Source organism: Phocoena phocoena, chromosome 3 (genome assembly GCF_963924675.1).
Source record: "Phocoena phocoena chromosome 3, mPhoPho1.1, whole genome shotgun sequence".
NCBI lineage: Eukaryota > Metazoa > Chordata > Mammalia > Artiodactyla > Phocoenidae > Phocoena > Phocoena phocoena.
This window is the reverse complement of record NC_089221.1, coordinates 67403829-67427522: the sequence shown is the minus strand read 5'-3', so window position 1 is coordinate 67427522 and position 23694 is coordinate 67403829. Positions and strand designations below refer to the sequence as shown.

Genomic DNA, 23694 nt, shown 5'->3' with positions numbered 1-23694 from the left:
TCTGAGTTTTGTTCTCTAGCTCCATGTATAAAAAAATATAAGCAAAATAGCAGAAGATGATACTGTTAAGCCACATTTTTGTCATTGTGTTTACAGCTGTTTTAATAGCAGGGTTGAATTTTTACTGAACCCATTGCTGCTTCTCACCAACAATGCAGGTTTAGAAAGTTTGTAACCCTATAGAGAATTGATGTATTCTGAGTTAGATATGGATACTAACCCATATTTAAAAGACGAGAGAAAAGAGATAAACTAAAGAATATCCCTTCTGTCCAAGGGCTACAGCCTGAAGTGGAGCACATTCTGCTTTTTACCAGGACCTTTTAAATTTTCTCAAAACCAATTAAAATCTGTGTAAAATTTTATAATCAGTTTAGTTATTTGGGTTGCCAGTGACATATACACAGTTGCTTTAAAAGAATGCAACTTGTATATGAATTAACCAAAAATTGCTAGTGGTCTAGAATCACAGCATCAAGTACAAAGTAAATGTGGATTGCTCATTACATGAGGAAAAAAAAAAAAAAGCCAATCTATTAAGTTATATTTTTAGTTGATGTTCACACCAGTTTTAAAGCATCAGGGTATTGTCACTAAATGCATAATTAAGTCTATTTTCGAATTTAGTTCTTATTTCATAGTTTACAGGTACCTAGAGTTATTTTAAGCAGTGTACGCTTCCAAGACTCATGTGATTCTATCATTTACCTGGACGTCTTTCTTTATGGAGGATAAGTTTGCACAGATCTGTGAGGGCTGGACTGGAATAAAAAGGTGGAAATGACTGGACATCTAACAACCTAGATCTTTTGCAACAGGACTATGAAAATAGCATGATGCTAGATGCTGAGACAACTATCAAAATATATAACACAAGGTCATTGACATTAAGACATTTGAAATATTGCTCTGATGTACTTTTTCTGGCTTTTTTTATTTGATTATAGGAAAAATTTACCCATCAATTTATTTCATTAAGAGGGCTATTTTCAAGACTACATGTGAACCAAAACTATAAAGAAGGCTTACATACTACTTGGGCCTCTGTCTTGCTTTCTCGATATGTCTTTATTCCTGTTTCCAGGTCACATAGATTCTCATAGAATTTTTGCTTTTCCCTGTTTTTAATTCTCTTTCCTTCTTTGCATGAATAGTGAATTCCAATTTATTGAATATTCCTCAATTACAACAGTATTTTTACCTGGGGTAGCTTCTTTTAATGAATAATAAATAGTGCTATGGATTGCACATGAAAAGGTTACTTATAACACAGAAAAGCAATAAGCTTACAATTGTATCTGAGAAGGAAAAACAATTCATTTAGTGTCTCTTAACTCTTCTTCCTAGCACAGCAAAATACCAGCTTTTTATACACATTTAAGCTTTTGAGCAGTCAGGTGGATTTTATCATAGGAGCCTAAGGGAGTTCATTCATTATGCAGAACACTACGAAAGTCCCCACAGAACTATTACCTGTGTCCTGGTGTTTTGTCTAGTCATAAAAAGTAAAACAATTTTTTTATATTCTGGGGATAATGGCACTGTTACCTGAATATATTACACAGTAATATATAAAATTCTGTGCAATGAAATGGATAAGCCAATATAAAAGAAAAAAAATTTTCATTTTCCCAGTCTGATAATAAGCCCTCAGATTTTGGTTTCTAATATGACCTGGAAGAGAGAATTTTGTAGTTCTGGTTTAACTGTATCAATTATAGAATTGGCTAATTGCCTTATACCAGTAATATGGGAAAAAGGAATTGTGCAAAAAAATTAAAACATGCACCCCTAAAAGAAAAAATAAACATTCATCATATACATTTCCTCATTTCCACAATTCTAAAATGTATGCCTTTATACTAACATCTCTGAATTTGGGATGCATCTTACAATCATTGATATGTTAATGGTACTTAAGAAAATAAAACACAATAATGGGATCTTTGTCTCACTAAGGTCTATTAAATTAATAATAAAACAGAAATTTAAGTAACATGACCATTCCAAAAAATGTACTACTAGCAAGCATTTATATCTAAGCTAAGCTCTGCAAGTAATGATTTTTAAATCAATAAAATAAAAATACAGATTAATACTAAAGAAAATGATACATACATTCATGCTGTCCATTTGTATTTCCCATTGTATGAATACTTTACCATTATTTACATCAGGCCACATCTGTAGAAGCCAGTGTATTTGCCCACAGATTACCCTTCCCAAATATGGAGATGTGTTCAGAATAATTGAAAACCAATAAGATCATTACACAACATTTCTCTCTCACACATGCACACACACACACACACACACACACACACACCTCTACCTTAATTAGAAAATAGATTATCTTTTTCTAGACACAGTTATCTATCAAGTAGTTTCTATTGAGTATCTCTGTGCACTTAGCAACAGGTGATAGCATCTCTGATGGTCTAAATTGAAAAACTGTTTACATTTCACTTGTTTTGAATGACCCTTTAATTTTTTTTAGTATGTGTGTTACCGAAGAGAGCACCCCTTTAATGTTTTTTTAAACATTTTGTTTTTCTGATTACAAAGTTACATACAAAGTTACACTTGGAAAACAAAATTAGCATTTTAATTTCTTTTCATTCTGAAATAGAGTCCATTTAAATCCACCAGAGTACACTACCAAAGACTGCCCTTATAACATTTATTTATCGTTACTTTATTCTTTCTAGAGTGTGTCTAACGTGTCTAGTTGGTCAAATCCCATTTCAGATCTAAAGTTTTTCAAGAGGAGACATTGTTTCTTCAATGTACTTCCTTTCCTAGTCTCTGTAACACCTCAGTTCCCTGCATGGTTAGATTAGACATTTGACAAACCCAGGCAGCTGAGTAACTAAGATTTCTTGAGAGAGAAAAAAAAATGTTAGAGAGAAAGGAGAGATGCCTTCATCTATATTAACATAAAAATGGGAAGCAGGTTATCACTTATTTAAACAATGAACAGACCACTAGATACATATAATCTGAATTTTAAAAAAGAAAAATATTGGAAAATTTTATGGGCTTGGGCTTGGTCTTACACTTTTTAACAGCATATAAGTAAAAAGGAATGACTGTTTTATATTCTAGTAGCAGCCTCTCTACTCCCAAGAATATAATAGTACCTACAGTTTTTGAAGTTCCAGGAGCTGGCTAGCCAAGTAAATGGTCTACAGGCCGTTTTTATTACTGGTTGGAATGAATTTTTTTTTTAGTATTCTACTTTAACCAGAGAGTATTGATAGCAGTTAAATACTGTAGAAATCATGTTTCAGTTAATAATTACTGTTATTAAATAGCCATGCTTATGAGAAATGGGAGTTAAAACTGAATTTTAAAATGATTGTAAGGTATGTGGAGTAAATATAATCAATAGATTTATTTTCTTCATGTTTACTTTTTAATCTGTTGGCACAGGTAATGAAACTTGGATCTACAATAAAGTGAATATGGGAGAAAAGAGAAATATACTGGGGAATTCCAAGTTTATGTGCACATGAATGTTTACTTGGTGTCTGTTTATTTTTCTAATGATTATTATGCGCCTAAAATATAAAGCTATGAAAAACAAAAATTAACAGCTACTACAAAAGCAATTCTGGGTTAGAACACAAAGTTCTTGATAAAGTAATGATACAACTTTTGGAAATTATACACAAACCTTTGTATCCTAAATTAGACTAATGTTGTGATACTTACCCAGACGCTAATTTCTTGTTTGAAAATATTAACATTGAAAACAATTGCCTCCAGAATTTAGCCAGAGGCATTTCATTAACCAGAGAATAAATCCTTATATCATAATTGGCTTTCTTATAAGTGAACATTGAAAGCAGTTCGTATATTGTAGGGAGAAAATAAAGAGCAAGAGAGAGAAGAAAAATAAAGATGTAGCAAACCTTGAGGTAGGCAGTTCACTATAGTCCTTTTTTTGCGGTACGCAGGCCTCTCACTGTTGTGGCCTCTCCCATTGCGGAGCACAGGCTCCGGACACGCAGGCTCAGCGGCCATGGCTCACGGACCCAGCCGCTCTGCGGCATGTGGGATCTTCCCGGACCGGGGCACGAACCCGTGTCCCCTGCATCGGCAGGCGGATGCCACCAGGGAAGCCCCACTATAGTCCTTTTTTATAGATCTCTAGCTATAAAATGATGCTAAATTAGCATGATTAGCATTTAAATTAGCATCACTTGAACCTTAAAAGACTAGAGTATGAAATGTCATGCCTCTGCCTTGCTCAAAGAAGAGTTTTGACAAATATGTTTTAAATGTTTAATGAATAACAATCAATGTTGACCCTTCAGTCTACAAGCCATGGCAGAAACAATGATGAAGAACACAAAGTGAGCTAAGTTACTACTCTTTGTCTTTATAAACATGATAGCCAAGTGCCCTGCTTGTCATTTCTCATCACTTCTCCACACTGCTTAAGACATAATGCAGCAAACAGAATGTCCCCAGCAAACAGATTGTATCACAGTGTTTATCATGACCCTTTGGTAATAGATTCACCTGGGGTCAAATCTTCCTTCTGTGACTTTAGGGGTTATTTAACCTCTCCGAGCCTCAGTTGCCTTAATTAAAATTGGGAATGAAACTGCTATTCATGGGGTTATTTTGAGGCTGAAATGCCTGACATTTTTCTCTGCAGTAAATATGTTCAGGCTTCATTTTTATTCTTCAGGAATGTCAGTGAGAGAAAAGATCCATACCTTTGGAGGAAAGAAGTTTCTTCTGAAACTGTCTCTTCACTTTACTTTGTTTATTTGACACTTCAGAAAAAACCAGTATTCATATACCTCAAAATCAGATCAAAAAAGAGTTGGCTAGGTGCTAAGGGGCATTTCATGATTTTTCTTTCAATACATCCTCTTTATGTCTTTGGAAATCTGAAGCAATGAATATTAACATTCTTCTCACATTGATTGGAAAAATAAGTCATGTTGAAGCAAAAATGGTTATGCTGAAGATATGGGAACCAGGTATATTATTCAATTTGGGGAGAAAAGGTTTGTTATTTTACTCTCAGTTATGGACTTGAGGAAATGAGATTTCTTAGATTACTGCAACAAAATTGCCACCAGCTAAAACTTTTATCTCCATCTAACCTAAAGATAGGATTACTCGGATATTAAATAGGGAAAAAAAAAAACTTGATTATAAAGGCACTTTTCAGAGTTATAATCTGGTTTATCAAAGTGTTAACACGAGACTTTTTCCCTAGGAGAGATCCTTATTTTTTACCACAATGAAGAAAAGTGACTGCCAGTCACAGACCTATTTTAAAAAGAGATTATTTAATTGGTTATTTTTATTTCCAGTGAGTCTGGCACTATACTGTGGGGAATCATTTCGTGTTCATTCATTATAAGAAGCTATCGTTTATATTTCCCCCAGGCAGAGATTTATCTGACAATTTGAATGCTTTGGGGACAGAATTATCTGATGATGAATATAATATTAAGGCAACGCCAAGTGACATGACATTTTGAATCATTTTCAGTAAGTGTTCATGACTAATAATTGTGCTTATGTTATGTATTTTTATTAAAGAATATTTTGTGTGGGAAATGGGAGCAGATGTTCTACTCTTCTTTTATTTCCTGAATAAGAAGTAAATGCATGTAAAACCTGGCTGAACTGGCAGTATATTTTTCAATCTTGGATTCTTCAGGTAGTCACAGTGGAAGTCAATCTCTCCCACCATAACTTTTAACTCTAACTTTTGCTTTATAACAATAAAATAACAACCATAACAATTACAGTGGAAGAGCTACCATTCACTAAGGGCATATTGATTGCCATATGGTTTACTATGTGCTTACCATATATTGTTTGTAACCTATGACACAAACCTAAGGTGGGTGTTATTTTCCCGGTAATAAAGATGATTAACTCACAGTTTCCATACTTTGCTATATATTGGTATCACCCAGGTTTTTAAAAATACAGGCACCTGGAACTGCATTTTTGTTCATGCCCTTAACCAAACTTGCAATGAAAACAGTCTTGATGAGCTGATATAACAGAAAATTCTCTAAGACTCGATAAGTCACATTACATACATCACAAGTCACCAGTATATTACACTTAGTTGTTACCTTATTTCCCAGATAAATTACTTACATTTGTAAACTGTATGAGCCTATGAAATTGTGGACCTTTAATTCTATTAATATAAAATGGGTGTTTCTATTGTCTTTTTATCTTTGCAGATTTGGTTTAACTGAGCAGATAACTTTTGAAAGTACTGAGGTGCCAAGAATATACTGTCGTAAACCCCAACCAGAGCAATTTATAGTTCACACAGTCATTTCTTTTTTCTATAGCTAAAGAGGTTTTGGGTAATTGAAAAAAATGTTCAACAAATGTATTCGTAATGTAGGTAAAATTTATATCCCTGGTTCTATTTATTTTTGTGTAATTTATCATTCCTGTATATTAATAATAGTATTCATATCTTGCTGTATCCTAATGACATTAAGGTACAAAATAACTGCTTTTAGTAATTTTTTGAAGCATGAGACTAAAGTGAAGGATTCCTAAGAAAAGTAAATCACTATTTTCCTCATTTGCACAGGAATTTTTAGAAATCATGATAATTCTTCCAACTCCATTTTGCATTAATGACTGGGCTTTATTTTATATTTGTGATTTTTTGGCCTTTATCAGATTCCTGTTGAGCTGTCCAACATGAATTAGATGAAAGCTTCTGGAGAAACTAGTATTTTACATAACTCCAAAGTATGAGACACATGAAGTTCTCTTTTAATTAAAAGCTTAAGAAAAGCATGAAATTCTAGTTTTGACTTTTTTTTTCAAAATGTAAAACTTCCTAAAGGGCAGTCATAGGATTATTTGTAGTTTAAAACTTTATATTTGTCATCTAATTTTTTTTAACATCTTTATTGGAGTATAATTGCTTTACAACAGTATGTTAGTTTCTGCTGTATAACAAAGTGAATCAGCTATACATATACATATATCCCCATATCTCCTCCCTCTTGCATCTCCCTCCCACCCTCCCTATCCCACCACTACAAGGTGGGCAAAAAGCACCGAGCTGATCTCCCTGTGCCATGTGGCTGCTTCCCACTAGCTATCTATTTTATATTTGGTGGTGTATATATGTCCATACCACTGTGTCACTTTGTCCCAGCTTATCCTTCCCCATCCCTGTGTCCTCACTCCATTCTCTACATCTGCATCTTTATTCCTGTCCTGCCCCTAGGTTCTTCACAACCTTTTTTTTTTTTTTAGATTCCATATATATGTGTTAGCATACAGTATTTCTTTTTCTCTTTCTGACTTACCTTCACTGTGTGTGACAGTCTCTAGGTCCATCCACCTCACTACAAATAACTCAATTTCGTTTCTTTTTATGGCTGAGTGATATTCCATTGTATATATGTGCCACATCTTCTTTATCCATTCATCTGTCGATGGACACTTAGGTTGCTTCCATACCCTGGGTATTGTAAATAGAGCTGCAATGAGCATTGTGGTACATGACTCTTCTTGAATTATGGTTTTCTCAGGGTATATGCCCAGTAGTGGGATTGCTGGGTCATATGGTAGTTCTCTTTTTAGTTTTTTAAGAAACCTCTGTACTGTTCTCCATAGTGGCTGTATCCATTTACATTCCCAACAACAGTGCAAGAGGGTTCCCTTTTCTCCACACCGTCTCCAGCATTTATTGTTTCTAGATTTTTTGATCATAGCCATTCTGACTGCTGTGAGGTGATATCTCATTGTAGTTTTGATTTGCATTTCTGTAATGATTAGTGATGTTGAACATCCTTTCATGTGTTTGTTGGCAATCTGTATATCTTCTTTGGAGAAATGTCTATTTAGATCTTCTGCCCATTTTGGATTGGGTTCTTTTTTTTTTTTAGATATTGAGCTGCATGAGCTGCTTGTATATTTTGGAGATTAATCCTTAGTCAGTTGCTTTGTTTGCAAATATTTTCTCCCATTCTAAGGGTAGTCTTTTTGTCTTGTTTATGGCTTCCTTTGCTGTGCAAAAGGTTTTAAGTTTCATTATGTCCCATTTGTTTATTTCTGTTTTTATTTCCATTTCTTTAGGAGGTGGGTCAAAAAAGGATCTTGCTGTGATTTATGTCAAAGGGTGTTCTTCTTATGTTTTCCTCTAAGATTTTTATAGTGTTTGGCCTTACATTTAGGTCTTTAATACATTTTGAGTTTATTTTTGTATATGGTGTTAGGGAGTGTTCTAATTTCATTCTTTTACATGTAGCTGTCAGGTTTCCCAGCACCACTTATTGAAGAGGCTGTCTTTTCTCCATTGTATACTCGTGTCCCCTTTATCAAAGATAAGGTGACCATATGTGTATGGGTTTATCTCTGGGCTTCCTATCCTGTTCCATTGATCCATACTTCTGTTTTTGTGCCAGTACCATCCTGTCTTGATTACGGTAGCTTTGTAGTATGGTCTGAAGTCAGGGAGCCTGTTTCCTCCAGCTCCATTTTTCATTCTCCAGATTGCTTTGGCTATATGAGGTCTTTCGTGTTTCCATACAAATGGTGAAATTTTTTGTTCTACTTCTGTGAAAAATGTCATTGGTAGTTTGATAGGTATTGCATTGAATCTGTAGATTGTTTTGGGTAGTATTGTCATTTTCACAATGCTGATTCTTCCAATCCAAGGACATGGGATATCTCTCCATCTGTTTGAATCATTTTTAATTTCTTTCATCAGTGTCTTATAGTTCTCTGCATACATGTCTTTTGTCTCCTTAGGTAGGTTTATTCCTAGGTATTTTATTCTTTTTGTTGCAATGATAAATGGGAGCGTTTCCTTAATTTTTCTTTCAGATTTTTAATCATTAGTGTATAGGAATGCAAGAGATTTCTGTGCATTAATTTTGTATCCTGCTACTTTACCAAATTCATTGATTAGCTCTAGTAGTTTTCTGGTAGCATCTTCAGGTTCTCTGTGTATACTGTCATATCATGTGCAAACAATGACAGTTTTATTTATTCTTTCTCAATTTGGATTACTTTTATTTCTTTTTCTACTCTTGATTGCTGTGACTAAAACTTCCACAACTATGTTGAATAATAGTGGTGAGAGTGGGCAACTTTGTCTTGTTCCTGATCTTAGTGGAAACGGTTTCAGTTTTTCACCATTGAGAATGATGTTGGCTATTGGATTGTCATATATGGCCTTTATTATGTCGAGGTAAGTTCCCTCTATGCCTACTTTCTGGAGGGTTTTTATCATAAATGGGTGTTGAATTTTGTCTAAAACTTTTTCTGCATCTATTGAGATGATCATATGGTTTTTATCCTTCAATTTGTTAATATGGTGTATCACACTGATTGATTTGGGTATACTGAAGAATCCTTGCATTCCTCGGATAAGCCCCACTTGATCATGGTGTATTACCCTTTCAATGTGCTGCTGGATTCTGTTTGCTAGTATTTTGTTGAGGATTTTTGCATCTATGCTCATCAGTGATATTGGCCTATAGTTTTCTTTTTATATGACATCTCTGTCTGGTATTGCTATCAGGGTGATGGTGGCCTCTTAGAATGAGTTTGGAAGTGTTCCTCCCTGTGCTATATTTTGGAAGAGTTTGAGAAGGATAGTGTTAACTCTTCTCGAAATGTTTGATAGAATTTGCCTGTGAAGTCATCTGGTCCTGGGCTTTTGTTTGTTGGAATCTTTTTAATCACAGTTTCAATTTCAGTGTTTGTGATTTGTTTGTTTATATTTTCTATTTCTTCCTGGTTCAGTCTCAGAAGGTTGTGATTTGCTTAGAATTTATCCATTTCTTCCAGGTTGTCCATTTTATTGGCATGGACATTACTACAGCTTGTAGTAATCTCTCATGATCCTTTGTATTTCTGCACTGTCAGTTGTTACTTCTCCTTTTTCATTTCTGATTCTATTGATTTGAGTCTTCTCCCTTTTTTCCTTGATGAATCTGGCTAGTGGTGTATGAATTCTCTTTATCTTGTCACATAACCAGCTTTTAGTTTTATTGATCTTTGCTATCGTTTCCTGCATTTCTTTCTCACTTATTTCTGATCTGATCTTTATGATTTATTTCCTTCTGCTAACTTTGCATTTTCTTGTTCTTCTTTCTCTAATTGCTTTAGGCATAAGGTTAGGTTGTTTATTTGAGATGTTTCTTGAGGCAGGATTGTATTGCTATAAACTTCCCTCTTAGAACTGCTTTTGCTGCATCCCATAGGTTTTGGGTCGTCATGTCTCCATTGTCATTTGTTTCTAGGTATTTTTTGATTTCCTCTTTGATTTCTTCAGTGATCTCTTGGTTATGTAGTAGTGTATTGTTTAGCCTCCATGTGTTTGTATTTTTTACAGATTTTTTCCTGTAATTGATATCTAGTCTCATAGCGTTCTGGTCGGAAAGATACTTGATATGATTTCAGTTTTCTTAAATTTATCAGTGCTTGATTTGTGGCCGAAGATATGGTCTATCCTGGAGAATATTCCATGAGCACTTGAGAATAAAGTGTATTCTGTTGTTTTTGGATGGAATGTCCTATAAATATCAAGTAAGTCCATCTTGTTTAATGTATCATTTAAAGCTTGTGTTTCCTTATTAATTTTCATTTTGGATGATCTGTCCATTGATGAAAATGGGGTGTTCAAGTCCCCTACTCTGATTGTCTTACTGTCAATTTCCCCTTTTATCGCTGTTAGCATTTGCCTTATGTATTGAGGTGCTCCTATGTTGGGTGCATAAATGTTTACAATTGTTATATCTTCTTCTTGGATTGATCCCTTTCATTATGTAGTGCCCTTCTTTGTCTCTTATAATAGTCTTTGTTTTAAAGTCTATTTTGTCTGATATGAGAATTGTTACTTCAGCTTTCTTTTGATTTCCATTTGCGTAGAATATCTTTTTCTATCCCCTCACTTTCAGTCTGTATGTGTCCCTAGGTCTGAAGTGGCTCCCTTGTAGACAGCATATATACGGGTCTTGTTTCTGTATCCATTCAGCCAGTCTATGTGTTTTGGCTGGAGCATTTAATCCTTTTACATTTAAATTAGTTATAGATATGTGTGTTCCTATCACCAATTTCTTAATTGTCTTGGGCTTGTTATTGTAGGTCTTTTCCTTCCCTTGTGTTTCCTGCCTAGAGAAGTTCCTTTAGCATTTGTTGTAAAGCTGGTTTGGGGGTGCTGAATTGTCTTAACTTTTGCTTGTCTGTAAAGGTTTTAATTTCTCTGTCAAATCTGAATGAGATCCTTGCTGGGTAGAGTAATCTTGGTTGTAGCTTTTTCCCTTTCATCCCTTTAAATATGTCTTGCCATTCCCTTCTGGCTTGCAGAGTTTCTGCTGAAAGATCAACTGTTAACCTTATGGGGATTCCCTTGAATGTTATTTGTTTCTTTTCCCTTGCTGCTTTTAATGTTTTTTCTTTTTATTTAATTTTTGATAGTTTGATTAATATGTCTTGGCATGTTTCTCCTTGGGTTTATCCTGTATGGGACTCTCTGTGCTTCCTGGACTTGATTGACTATTTCCTTTCCCATACTAGGGGAGTTTTCAACTCTAATCTTTTCAAATATTTTCTCAGCCCCTTTTTTTCTGTTCTTCTTCTGGGACCCCTATAATTCAAATGTTGGTGTGTTTAATGGTGTCCCAGAAGTCTCTGAGACTGTCCTCAATTCTTTTTATTTTTTTTGTTTATTCTGCTCTGCAGCAGTTATTTCCACTATTTTATCTTCCAGGTCACTTATCCGTTCTTCTGCCTCAGTTATTCTGCTATTGATTCCTTGTAGAAAAATTTTAGTTTCATTTATTTTGTTGTTCATCATTGTTTGTTTAGTTCTTTAGCACTTTAGTTCTTCTGGGTCCTTGTTAAACGCCTCGTGTATTTTCTCCATTCTAGTTCCAAGATTTTGGATCATCTTTACTATCATTACTCTGGATTCTTTTTCAGGTAGACAGCCTATTTCCTCTTCATTTGTTTGGTCTGGTGGGTTTTTACCTTGGTCCTTCATCTGCTTGTATTTCTCTGTCTTCTCATTTTGCTTAACTTACTGTGTTTGGGGACTCCTTTTCACAGGCTGCAGGTTTGTAGTTCCTCTTGTTTTTGGTGTCTCCCCCAGTGGGTAGGGTTGGTTCAATGGGTTGTGTAGGCTTTATGGTGGAGGGGATTGGTGTCTCTATTCCGGTGGATGAAACTGGATCTTGTCCTTCTGGTGGACAGGACCACGTCTGGTGGTTTGTTTTGGGGTGTCTGTGAACTTATTATGATTTTAAGCAGCCTGTCTGCTAATGGGTGGTGTTGTGTTCCTGTCTTGCTAGTTGTTTGCCATGGGGTGTCCAACACTGTAGCTTGCTGGTTGTTGAGTGGAGCTGGGTCTTAGCTTTGAGAAGGACATCTCTGGGAGAGTTTTTGCCTTTTGATATTACATTGGGCTGGGAGGTCTCTGGTGAACGAGTGTCCTGAACTCGGCTCTCACATCTCAGAGGCTCAAGCCTGACACCCAGCTGGAGCAACAAGACCCTGTCAGCCACTTGGCTCAGAAGGAAAAAAGAAAGGAAGGAAGGAAGGCAGAAAGGGAAAGAAAAAAATGTTATTAAAATTAAAAATATAGGGCTTCCCTGGTGGCGCAGTGGTTGACAGTCCGCCTGCTGATGCAGGAGACACGGGTTCGTTCCCTGGTCCGGGAGGATCCCGCGTGCCGCGGAGCGGCTGGGCCCGTGGGCCATGGCTGCTGGGCCTGTGCGTCCGGAGCCTGTGCTCCGCAGCGGGAGAGGCCACAACAGCGAGAGGCCCGCGTACTGCAAAAAAAAAAAAAAAATTAAAAATATAAAAACATAATAAAAAAGCAAAGAAAGAAAGAAGAAAGCAACCAAACCAAGGAACAAATACACCAATGATAACCCCTAAAAAAAAAGCAACAAAAAAACGGACGGACAGAACTCTAAGACAAATGGTAAAAGCAAAGCTGTACAGACAAAATCACACAAAGAAGCATACCCATACACACTGACAAAAGGAGAAGGAAAAATATATATATATATTAAAAAAAAAAGGAAGAGAGCAACCAAATCAATAAACAAATCTACCAATGATAATAATCTCTAAATACTAAGCTAAAATAAAACCAGAAACAAATTAGATGCAGAAAGCAAACCCCAAGTCTCCAGTTGCTCCCAAAGTCCACCACCTCAGTTTTGGGATGATTCGTTGTCTGTTCAGTTATGCCACAGATACAGTGTACATCAAGTTGATTGTGGAGATTTAATCTGCTGCTCCTGAGGCTTCTGGTAGAAATTTCCCTTTCTCTTCTTTGTTCGCACGTTTCCTGGGGTTCAGTCTTTGATTTGGCCCTGCCTCATCATGTAGGTTGCCTGATGGCATCTGTTCTTCACTCAGACAGGACAGGATTCAAGTAGCAGGTGATTAGGGGGCTCTGGCTCACTCAGGCCAGAGGGAGGGTGGAGTATGGAATGCCAGGCGAGACTGCAGCGACAGAGGCCAGTGTGGTGTTGCAACAGCCTGGGCACCATGTGTTCTCCTGGGGAAGTTGTCCCTGGATCATGGGACCCTGGCAGTGGCGGGCTGCACAGGCTTCTGGGAGGGGAGGTGTGGATAGTGACCTGTGCTTGCACACAGGCTTCTTGGTGGTGGCAGCAGCAGCCTTAGCATCTCATGCCTGTCTCTGGTGTCCGCACTGATAGTCGTGGCTCGCACCCGTCTCTGGAGCTTGTTTAGGCAGTGCTCTGCATCTCCTCTCCTCGCGTACCCCAAAACAACGGTCTCTTGCCTCTTAGGCAGTTCCAGACTTTCTCCCAGACTCCCTTCTGGCTATCTGTGGCACACTAGCCCCCTTCAGGCTGTGTTCACACAGCCAACCCCAGTCCTCTCCCTGGTATCTGACCTCCGAAGCCCGAGCCTGCAGACAAGCCTCTCAGACTGGTGAGTGCTGGTTGGTACCGATCCTCTGTGTAGGAATCTCTCTACTTTGCCCTCTGCATCCCTATTGCTGTGCTCTCCTCCATGGCTCTGAAGCTTCCCCCCGACCACCGCCACCCGTCCCCCGTCTCCCCCAGTGAAGGGGATTCCTAGTGTGTGGAAACTTTTCCTCCTTCACAGTTCCCTCCCAGAGGTGCAGGTCCCATCCCTATTCTTTTGTCTCTGTTTTTCCTTTTTTCTTTTGCCCTACCCAGCTACATGGGGGGTTTCTTGCCTTTTGGGAAGTCTGAGGCCAGTATTCAGTAGGTGTTCTGTAGGAGTTGTTCCACATGAAGATATATTTTTGTTGTATTTGTGGGGAAGAAGGTGATCTCCACATCTTACTCCTCCACCATCTTGAAGGTCCCTCCTTGTCATCTATTCTTAACGTAAGTTTATAAGAAGCATACCTATTTATTTAATCATTAGGTCAGACTACATAATAATAATATATTCTGTTTGAACATACCAGAAAGTAGCAGTGTATCTCATTATGAATATTTTGTTGAACATAGCTAATATTCTATCTTCTTTTCAGCAGTTGAAGGTTTAAATCCAGATTTAAGGTTTTTAATACCTTACTTCTCTGAAATATATGTGTGCATTATTAGGTAGCTCTCATACACACTTTAGTTGTTTTTCTACAAATATTGTCCAACAAAAATGAACATTTAACCTGAACATAACAAAATATCAGGGTCTACCATTATTATATAAAATTACTTTGAAAAGAAACAAAAGTTAAATTTCTTATTTTAATAGGCTTACCTATATTCATTACATTTTAAAATAAATCTCATGTGAATCTCAGATAAGAGTTAATATATGAAAAGCTGGCTTAGCTTCTACAGATTTGTAATAAAATTGTTACTCTATTAAATTCTCCTAGAATGCTGTTTCTATAAAATTCATAAAGCATCCTTTGTTTTTGTAGCTTTACATTTGTTTTGTTTAAAATTCTACATTGGGTTTTCCCTTTCAGAACTACCAAAATCACTGCAAATACTATATGCAAAGCATTTGTGATACTTTCTTCTCTAGGAATGTTCGATTAGTAAATACATTATCATCAAGAATTCATCTTCTGTCTCAGTTCTCTACTGGAAATGCTGACAAATGATTTACTTTTTTATTTAGTTTGGAAGGAGGAAAAATAATGGAGCTGAGGTTGTGACATTGAGAGCAGACTTAAAAAAATTACTTGTGAGAACTTTTAGTTCCCTTTTCCAACACTAACAGTTCTCTGACTCTATGATTATTGTGTATTTATTTTCTCTATGACAAACGCTTCTTTATATTTTTAAAAGTGAATATACATGTAGACATCTCTAGAATTCAAATAATCAAATCATCTACTGTGTACTTCCAGGCTCCATTTTGCCCTCAATCCTTTGTTCCACCAACTTTCCAAAGTATGCTAGCATTAGAGAGGGCTCATTATGCTGTACCTGCCATCTGCAATGGCTTCCTGTTTATCCTCTTCTTGCTTAGTTTCTTTTGACCTCTGGAACATTGAGACTTCATACTTGACCTGAGATAACATCCAGCCTGAAGAAAAGCAAAGCTGCATTGTACAGGAAAAAAATGACCAGATAGCTGCTAACTGGATATGGGACAGTGATTCATCTCTCAAAGAAAAGTCTGTTTGACATGCCAAACATATTGCTATAATAAAACATCAGAGGCAACACCTTGCAGTACTTATATGCATTTACCAAAGACACTTAAAAGATGTAAATAACTTATAAGTGTGGAAAAGTGTCTTCTGCATAGCAGTGTTTGGATATTTACATTTGGTTATTCGACTCATGTTTCTTGGAGCAACTGCATCCCACCTTTAGCATTTACCTCGGCATTATACCCCTTTTTAGCTCTTTCCTGTGCAGATGTATGTTTTTTCGGAAGGCAAGAATAGGTATACATCTGCAGGTTTTTGAATTGCAGGCTTTTGACTCTACAGACAAATGTTTCATCAAACCATGTTGTTATCTTCATAGTTGGTAGAAGATGAATTGTGTAGTGGAAGTGGAAGCCTGAGTACAAGTTACTGAAATCTTGCCTGGCTGCAAAAGTACATTCAGTGCTTGAAAAGCCTGTATGCTTTTCTCTTTTGAAAGAATATATCTTAAACAAACTAAAATGTGCTCTTTGATAGTCCTATGGCGATGCTGTTAGCTGTGACAGGATGATAATATTAGATTTGATTGACCTTTGTGAATTATCTCAATACAAATTTTGGCCTTTGAATACTAGAGTCCATTGGCCCTGCTATTCTGCATCAATATGCTCAAAAATTAGATTGGGGAAATATTAGTGGACAGTTTCCTATTCAAATTTAGCTTATTCATGAGTTTAATTTTTTCTGGAATTTAAAACAATTAATTTAAACTGACTTGAGATAATACAGTGTGAAGAAAAGCATAACCACATTTTACAGGAAAATAGCTAGATGGCTGAGAATTGAATTTGTAACTTTATAAAGGCTGGTTTTCACTCCAGATACTTCCCCTACCTCCAAGCACTACTTCTTATGTATTTCAAGTGTTCCAGCATACCAAGAAAGAATTTCTGATTTTAACACCCACCCAGTATATAGAATCCTTAGAGTGATAATATCTACATTCAGAAGATAATTCAGTTTCAAGAAAGGAAGAGAAGTAATTCCAAAACAACAATGATTTGTTTTCATTTATGTTAACCCACAATATTGAGAACTGCCAATTGTAAGTCACTGTGCTAAGTGCTTTGGAAACATAAATAATGCAAAAGGCATGGTTTCTACCTTTAAGAAGTTTGGTATCTGAGAGAAAAAATATGCACAAATAGTTGTTCCTCATCATTTATCTCGGGCACCTCTGAGCTTCTTGATATTGAAAAGAATACAGTTCTTAATAGAATGGGGAAAATTCTTTAGTGGCCACGTATCACAGAATCAATCTTCAAGATTGTGAAGAAAATTCGCATTTATCAAGTGTAAGCAGCCCATCTGATGCAAAGAAATAGAGTTTTCTCCAAGTTACACCTTCATTTTATGTAATTCCAAATACGCTTAACTAATTTTTGGAAGTCATTTTGATGATTTTTCAGCTACTGGTTTCCCTAAGCAACGTTACTGTGGCCATATGTGAAAACTATGTCTTGACACAAAGCAGCATTCTCTAAGTATGGAGAGAAACAAACATCACCAAATGGGATTTTCACTCTCAATCCTTTTAAGGTGATCACTTCCAGTGCAATGGGGAGCAGCTGGCTGACCCCCAGGGTGCTCTTCAGGGATTTGTGAGTGAAGGGAAGGCTGTGCTGTGCATGTCCACTTTCACATTCTCACACCATGTGCGGGGAGTTCCTTCCCACCTCCCTGGTCTCTTACCACCAAACCAGTGCATCCAAACCCTATTCCTGAGATCAGCCTTTCTTATACTTCCTATCGTCGTTCTATCCCTTGTCCTCTTTCCTCTGACACCAGTCTGCAGCACCAGCAAAATGATAGCCTGAGAGAAATCAGCAAGTGTGTGTGTGTGGGTGGGTGGGTGGGTGGGTGTGTGTGGTGGGGCGGTGGGGGAGCTTAAGTGACAAGACTCACAAGCAAAAAAATCTTCAGGGCTCCTGTTAACCTCTGAGGCGCAGTGTGAGGAATAGTGACCTTGATCTCTCCCTCACCAATTTAGAACCTAGTATCAAGACAACTCTAAAGTAGAGCAAATACTAGGAATAAGAGAAAGGCCATGGTCCAAGTGGCACAGAGGGAAGTTTCTGCTTGAATCAGCATTCGCTTCTGCAGTATTGGAGGTCATCAGTAATTCCTTCGCCAGCGCTCATGTTCAGCACAATTATCGTGCTATGCTAAGCACAGCAGAGGTCTCACTCCTGTAAGATGAGATGCCCAGAGAAAGAGAAGACTGAAGATGTTTAAAGATTTGTTTCTTACAGGGCTTTAATTTGAAATCCTTTCATTCTGAAGATGTCTGGATACTGAGATAAAGCGAATGAAAGCAGTACATTCCTGTTACAGATTCATCCAAGCATCTCCCTTATTTGAAAGGCTTAATCAGCACACTCAGGAAAAGATGTGAGACATCTTGAGGCACTGCTTCCTTGTCAGCTGAAAGATCAATAAAGTGCAGACTCCATTCTTTGCCACGCTCCAGAAAATGAATTTGCAGAGTGAGAAGGACTTCACTTTGAAGCTATTTTATTTGCGCGTGAACTTGGCAAAGGCAGAGAAGCTGCTCTGGGGAGAGCATGTGAGGCTTGGCCCCAGCTGGCCCAGTTGCTCTTACTCAGCCTTCCAGGTGACATCACTCACTTGCTCAGTTCATCTGAACAGCGGGGCCTCAGGTCAAAGGCATTTCCAGGCCACTCAGACAATTCAGGCAAAGCAGTTATTTAACTGATTATGGAAATGACACCTAAAAGCCTTTGGTAATCGTTGTTGATTGGACTCATTAATTAAGGATTATTGTTGAATCTGACAAAAGCAAGCACAATACCAGAGATATATAAACACAGCTCTTATGGTCAGGAAATGTAGACCACCATGTCCTACTGCCATATTTGACAGTGATCAAATTGCCACAGGTCCCACTCTAGGGGTAATGGTGGACAATTTCAGAAATACCTGGTTACTTTGTGGCAACTAGTTGAAAGAGAAGTAATCCATTTGACTGCCAGTCTGTGTTTTTTTTTTTTTTTCCTTATGGAAGAAATGCATTCCCTCTTTACTCAGCATGTAAACAACTTCTAAAGGCTTCAGTATCTGTGTACTCTTGAGAGACTAAGTGAAATAATTTTTTAATTTAAAAATAAATTACACAAATAAAATGTTACAATGTTAGCTGTAATTTTTACTGTTTATTTACCTTTTATATTTATTTTAAGATTAATTTTCTGCTAAGAATGAGGCTTGCTGCTGGATACTATGTGGTATATAATCCCTGTCTACAAAGGGGCTCCCCATTTTGTGGGACGGCAGATGTACACACATGGATAAGCCATGGGGCAAGGAAGTTCTGGGTGTGGCCTCAGCTTAGAGGCAGGTTTTCAATTTTCAATCCTGTCCCTGCAGCCTGGTTGATGTGAATGTAGCCCATAGGGTTCTGCATGGTAATAGCAAGTGGGACTAAAACAGGTCCCCTCAAACGCAATCCACCAGCAAGAATAATTTTTGATAAAATTTTAAGGAAGGAATTAGATTCAAAGGTGTTATTTGTGAGACATGGCCAATCCCTTAACTGGGAGCTGCTATCTGCTATTTACTATCTGTCACCCTCGAAGATACTCCATTTCTCTCTGCCATTCTACATCTAATTAACACTAGCTCTGCTCAGTTTTAACTTCTAAGTATGCTTTGAACTCTTCTTTCCATTTCCCTTTCAGACCTGCATCATTTTTCACCTGGACCATGGTAGTAGCTTGCTATTTGGCCATAGTTTTGTCCCCTCTTCAGTCATTTATATTAAATGACAATATCACCATAGTTAGAATCCTTCAAAAGCTCCCCATCACTAATAGAATCAATTTTTCTCAGCAAAATATTCTAGGCTATCTCTGCTTCTTCATCCCATCATTGACTATCCTCTGACCAGCCCGTCTTGGTCTAGTAATACTGATCTGCCTCTACTTCCCTAATCATACCAGGCTGTTTCCTATCTCTCTGTCTGCCCTTCCTTTCTTCTTCACTATGTTAATCCCTACTCTATTCCAGGAAGTCTTTCCCTGAAGCCCAAGCTGGCTTATAATTCCCTCTCCTATTCTCCCAGGGAATCCTGTGCATTCAGCCTCACAGCCTCTGCTCTATTATATTAAAATGTTTCCTTCAGAAAACCAGTACAGTAAATCTAGTGCAGTAGCTGACTTCTGCTTCTCACTCAGAGATCAGATTTATGTCACCTCTCAGAAAGGCCATCTCTGATCATCTCATACTCCCACCTGGTTCACCCTTTTTTTTCTTTCACTTATCACTTCATGGTATTTCCTTGTTTATTTAAGTGTTTGTGTATAGTTTGTCTCTCCACTAGAATATGAACTCTGAGAGCTGAGACTTTTTCTGCCTTGTTCATCCCTGTATCTCCACTGCCTGGAAAAGTGCTTGGTATATAGTAGGCCTTTAATGAATATGCATTTTTCAAAACTGAATTTAATGAATGGAGAATGGATGGATGGATGGATATATTGATGAATAGATGGGCATGTAGTAAGAGGTCAATAAATTAGTCAAGACTGAATAAACCTATCCATATTAGATAAGCAGTATATAGGCCAATAATGGTAGTAGGTCAATTTTTTAACACCTGTAAAGGGATACAGACCACCATAATACCTCAATATTTACTTCTGTGACTCACTGCCACAGACTGTTGTCTACTATTTTAAGGTATCCCAATTTGTGAAAGCTCTGTCATATCCTGAGTACCACTAGTAATATTCTACACGTTTCCTTCATGTTAATTTTCCTATCTTCTATCCTAGTATGTTTATGCACACATCCGCATATAAAAACGCAGAAGAAAAAGAAATGCAGAATCAACTTTTAAAGAATTACTGAACTCTTCACTCTATCAGTTGACGTTATTTTCTGTTTGTGCACAGAGCATTTGGCTTAAATTCTAGACTCATCTTTTATGAGTTTAACTTCCCTCCTCAAAGGTTTCCTCATTTATGAAATAGGTGTGATAATCTTTTTTTCCTTGAAATATTATTTTGATTATGTGAGGAAACATATGTGGATGCATTTTTCAGACTTCAGAATGCTTGTCTAATATTGTTTTTCAAATATTATTTCATATCCTTCCCTCACTTATGGATAGTGATAGCAGTGTATATCTCCATATTATCTTTCTTTTAAGCATCTTATTGTTTGCTGCTTAAGGTCACTTAATCTTAGGTGTATAATCATTTGCATTTTGAATTGCAACTCCTTCATTAGTTTTTATAATTGTTGCATTTAATAGGACATTGGGGAAGTGGATGGCACAGGCAAAAGGAAATTGGATTTTGAACCTTTTATTATGATGACATCCATTTGATTGTGGTCCAAATGACGAGTGAAGGAAAGCTAGTGTGTGACAACTTTCCAGTATGAAATAAAGTGTAAGAGTTGGATTTACTTATTAGTTTGCTGTTTGGGGGAAAAAAAAAAGCCCCCAATACCAATATTCAGCACATATTTATTGAGCTCTTCTTGTGTACAAGCCAAGCCACTGTGAGCATCTAAGGATGCAGCAGTGTAAGATCTGGTGCCTGCTCCACAGGAGCTAAAAGGCCAGGATCACCTCATCTCTAAAGAGAGAAATGCAAGTGGCCTTGTAGAACCAAGCTCATTATTCACAATTTATAGTCACAAAGGCAAAGCACTGTTTACCTTTCCTTACCTCATAACTGGCGAATTAGGGGTCACCATAACCACAATTTTTAAAATGAGAAAAATTGAGGACCACTCAATTTTTAAGGAATTAAACTGATACCTCACAGACTCATGCTTTGGTCGAGAACCCCCCAGAGTCATGTTCCCTCTGCTGGACTTTAGTGATCAGCAACATAAAGTATCGTATGTAAGTGAATGTTACAAAACTTTATTTTAAAAAAAAAATTGTGGAATTGAGGACTGAGAAAAGAAGTATTCATCAGTTTGACATCACAACAATGAGATAGCTCATGTGAAAATATTTTGTAAGCTGTGAAGCCCTGTATGAGTATAACATGTCAGTATATTTTCTTAATTATATTTTATCTGAATGAATGACTGTTGAGGGCATGACAAAGATTGGGAGCAAAAAATTGCAAATATATTTTTTAAATTGCTCATTGGTGTTTGGCCTATATGATAATGCAACAGTTCACAGCCACTGTGTTTGTTGATATAGTAGCTAATAAGGGGAGGTTGGTAGGTTAAGAGTGCTGACAAAGTAGACATACTGAACAGTGTAGTTTGAGGGCTAATTTTTTTTTAAATGGTTAAAAATTCAGTGAAGATATCCAATTCAGCATAAGGTCTTTAGAAGTAAACAACTAAATGGTACACAGTTCTTTCTAAGGCTAAACAGTTTAATTAATCAAAGCTGGCTCTCTAACTCTGCCATGCCACTGACGGGCCTACAATAAATGGCCTCCCTGCCTGCTGTATTTTTCCATCCGAACATTGTACAAATCAAGGACAAGCACCCTTGAGACTCTTTTTAATGGCAATTTTCTTAAAAAGCCAGGCTCCTGCAGTTGCTTAAAATCAAAGAGCATCATGAAAGTTTCTTAGTGCTTTTATGAAATCTGTAAAGATCTTGAAGTTTGAAATGCAAAGCAAAGCAAGAGGCCAAAGACTCAACGTTTGAGTTTTCAACGTTAATTTTTTAGGAATGTGGAAATCAGATTATTATCGTTGGCTTCTAATACTGCTACTCTAAAAACGAATGGCTTCTTAATTTAATGACTTCAAAATGATATAGCGCACCTTTATAAAGTGCTAAAGAGTTCTAAATACAAGTCTTTAGAAAAGATCTTACTACTTAAATTTAACTTATCAAGTGAATGACTTGTCAGCTGTCAATCACAGAGATGCAATTTTTGCTGTATTAATGTCATCTTTACTAATAACAACTGATTAAGATGATTACTTATCCACACATTTTTGTTTTTATAAAAAGGTTTTAAATTCATTGGGGAAATGTTAGTAAGTAATGTGCTTAGAACTACTTATTATCTGAGCTTGGAATAGAAAAAAGAAACATGTTTACACTTAGTGAAAAAATGGTTACCAGTGAGAAACATCTTTGTAACTTTTTAAAATATTATACTCCAGTGGCAAAGTTCTTCCTTTCATATTTTCAATCTCAATCTGAGTGTAAACATTTAATTACTGATAATCATTAGACTTCAATAGTAATTAAAATCTAAAGTATGCTTGGTAGCAATCACTGATCAAGTTGACTTATATACACTAACATTTAATAACAGCAGTATGTTCCTTTCATATTTTCAGGAATTCTAGTATGTTATAGTGTATTTTATAATAGAATTATCATATGTATTTTACAAATCTAATTTTGTAATAAGTTGAATGTAGTATATGAAATGTTAATGAAATTAAGAAAACTAGGTATTACTTTTTATTATATCATATTGTTCTGAATTTTCAAAACTGAATTCACAATAAATGTACTTTCTGGTGAAATTTTAGGAAATAATTAAGAAATTCGAATGCATACGATATATAGTACCTATATAATTTTTAGATTGATTTACCTTCATTTCTAATCTTAAAATCTAAACACTTTTGGTATCTGAAAACATATTATTTGAGCATATTATGCTTTAATCTTAGTATTTAAAATTTTTATTAGGAAATTTACCTTGAATTTCCAAGTTGCATATTTAAAGAACAATAAAAGAAAAAAGCTAAGATGTCTGTGTAAAATCCCAATTGGTAGAGTTGTGGATTTCAAACTTTTAATATCTTGATTTACTGAGTGGTATTTATACTGCTCTATATAATGTCTGAGTGCTTACTTGCTTACTCTATAAAAATAATTTGTCTACATATTTCCTGTTACTTATAACATATCACAAGTTATTATTATAATAATTTTAAATGTTGACAGATTTACACATTGCCCTTTTTGTAGAAGCATAACTGACAGTGGTTATAAAAATTTAACTTAAAAAATTTATAGAAGTGGGAAATGCTAAGTCAGTGTGAAAATGATTTTGATACAAACCTCAGAT

At 36.4% G+C, this 23694-nt stretch overlaps 1 protein-coding gene across 2 annotated transcripts in view; it reads left to right on the top strand.

The window, feature by feature from the left end:
• EDIL3 (EGF like repeats and discoidin domains 3) overlaps positions 1-23694 on the top strand; it is a 427880-nt gene that overhangs the window by 252709 nt on the left and 151477 nt on the right. The gene's annotated exons all lie outside the window — the stretch shown is intronic.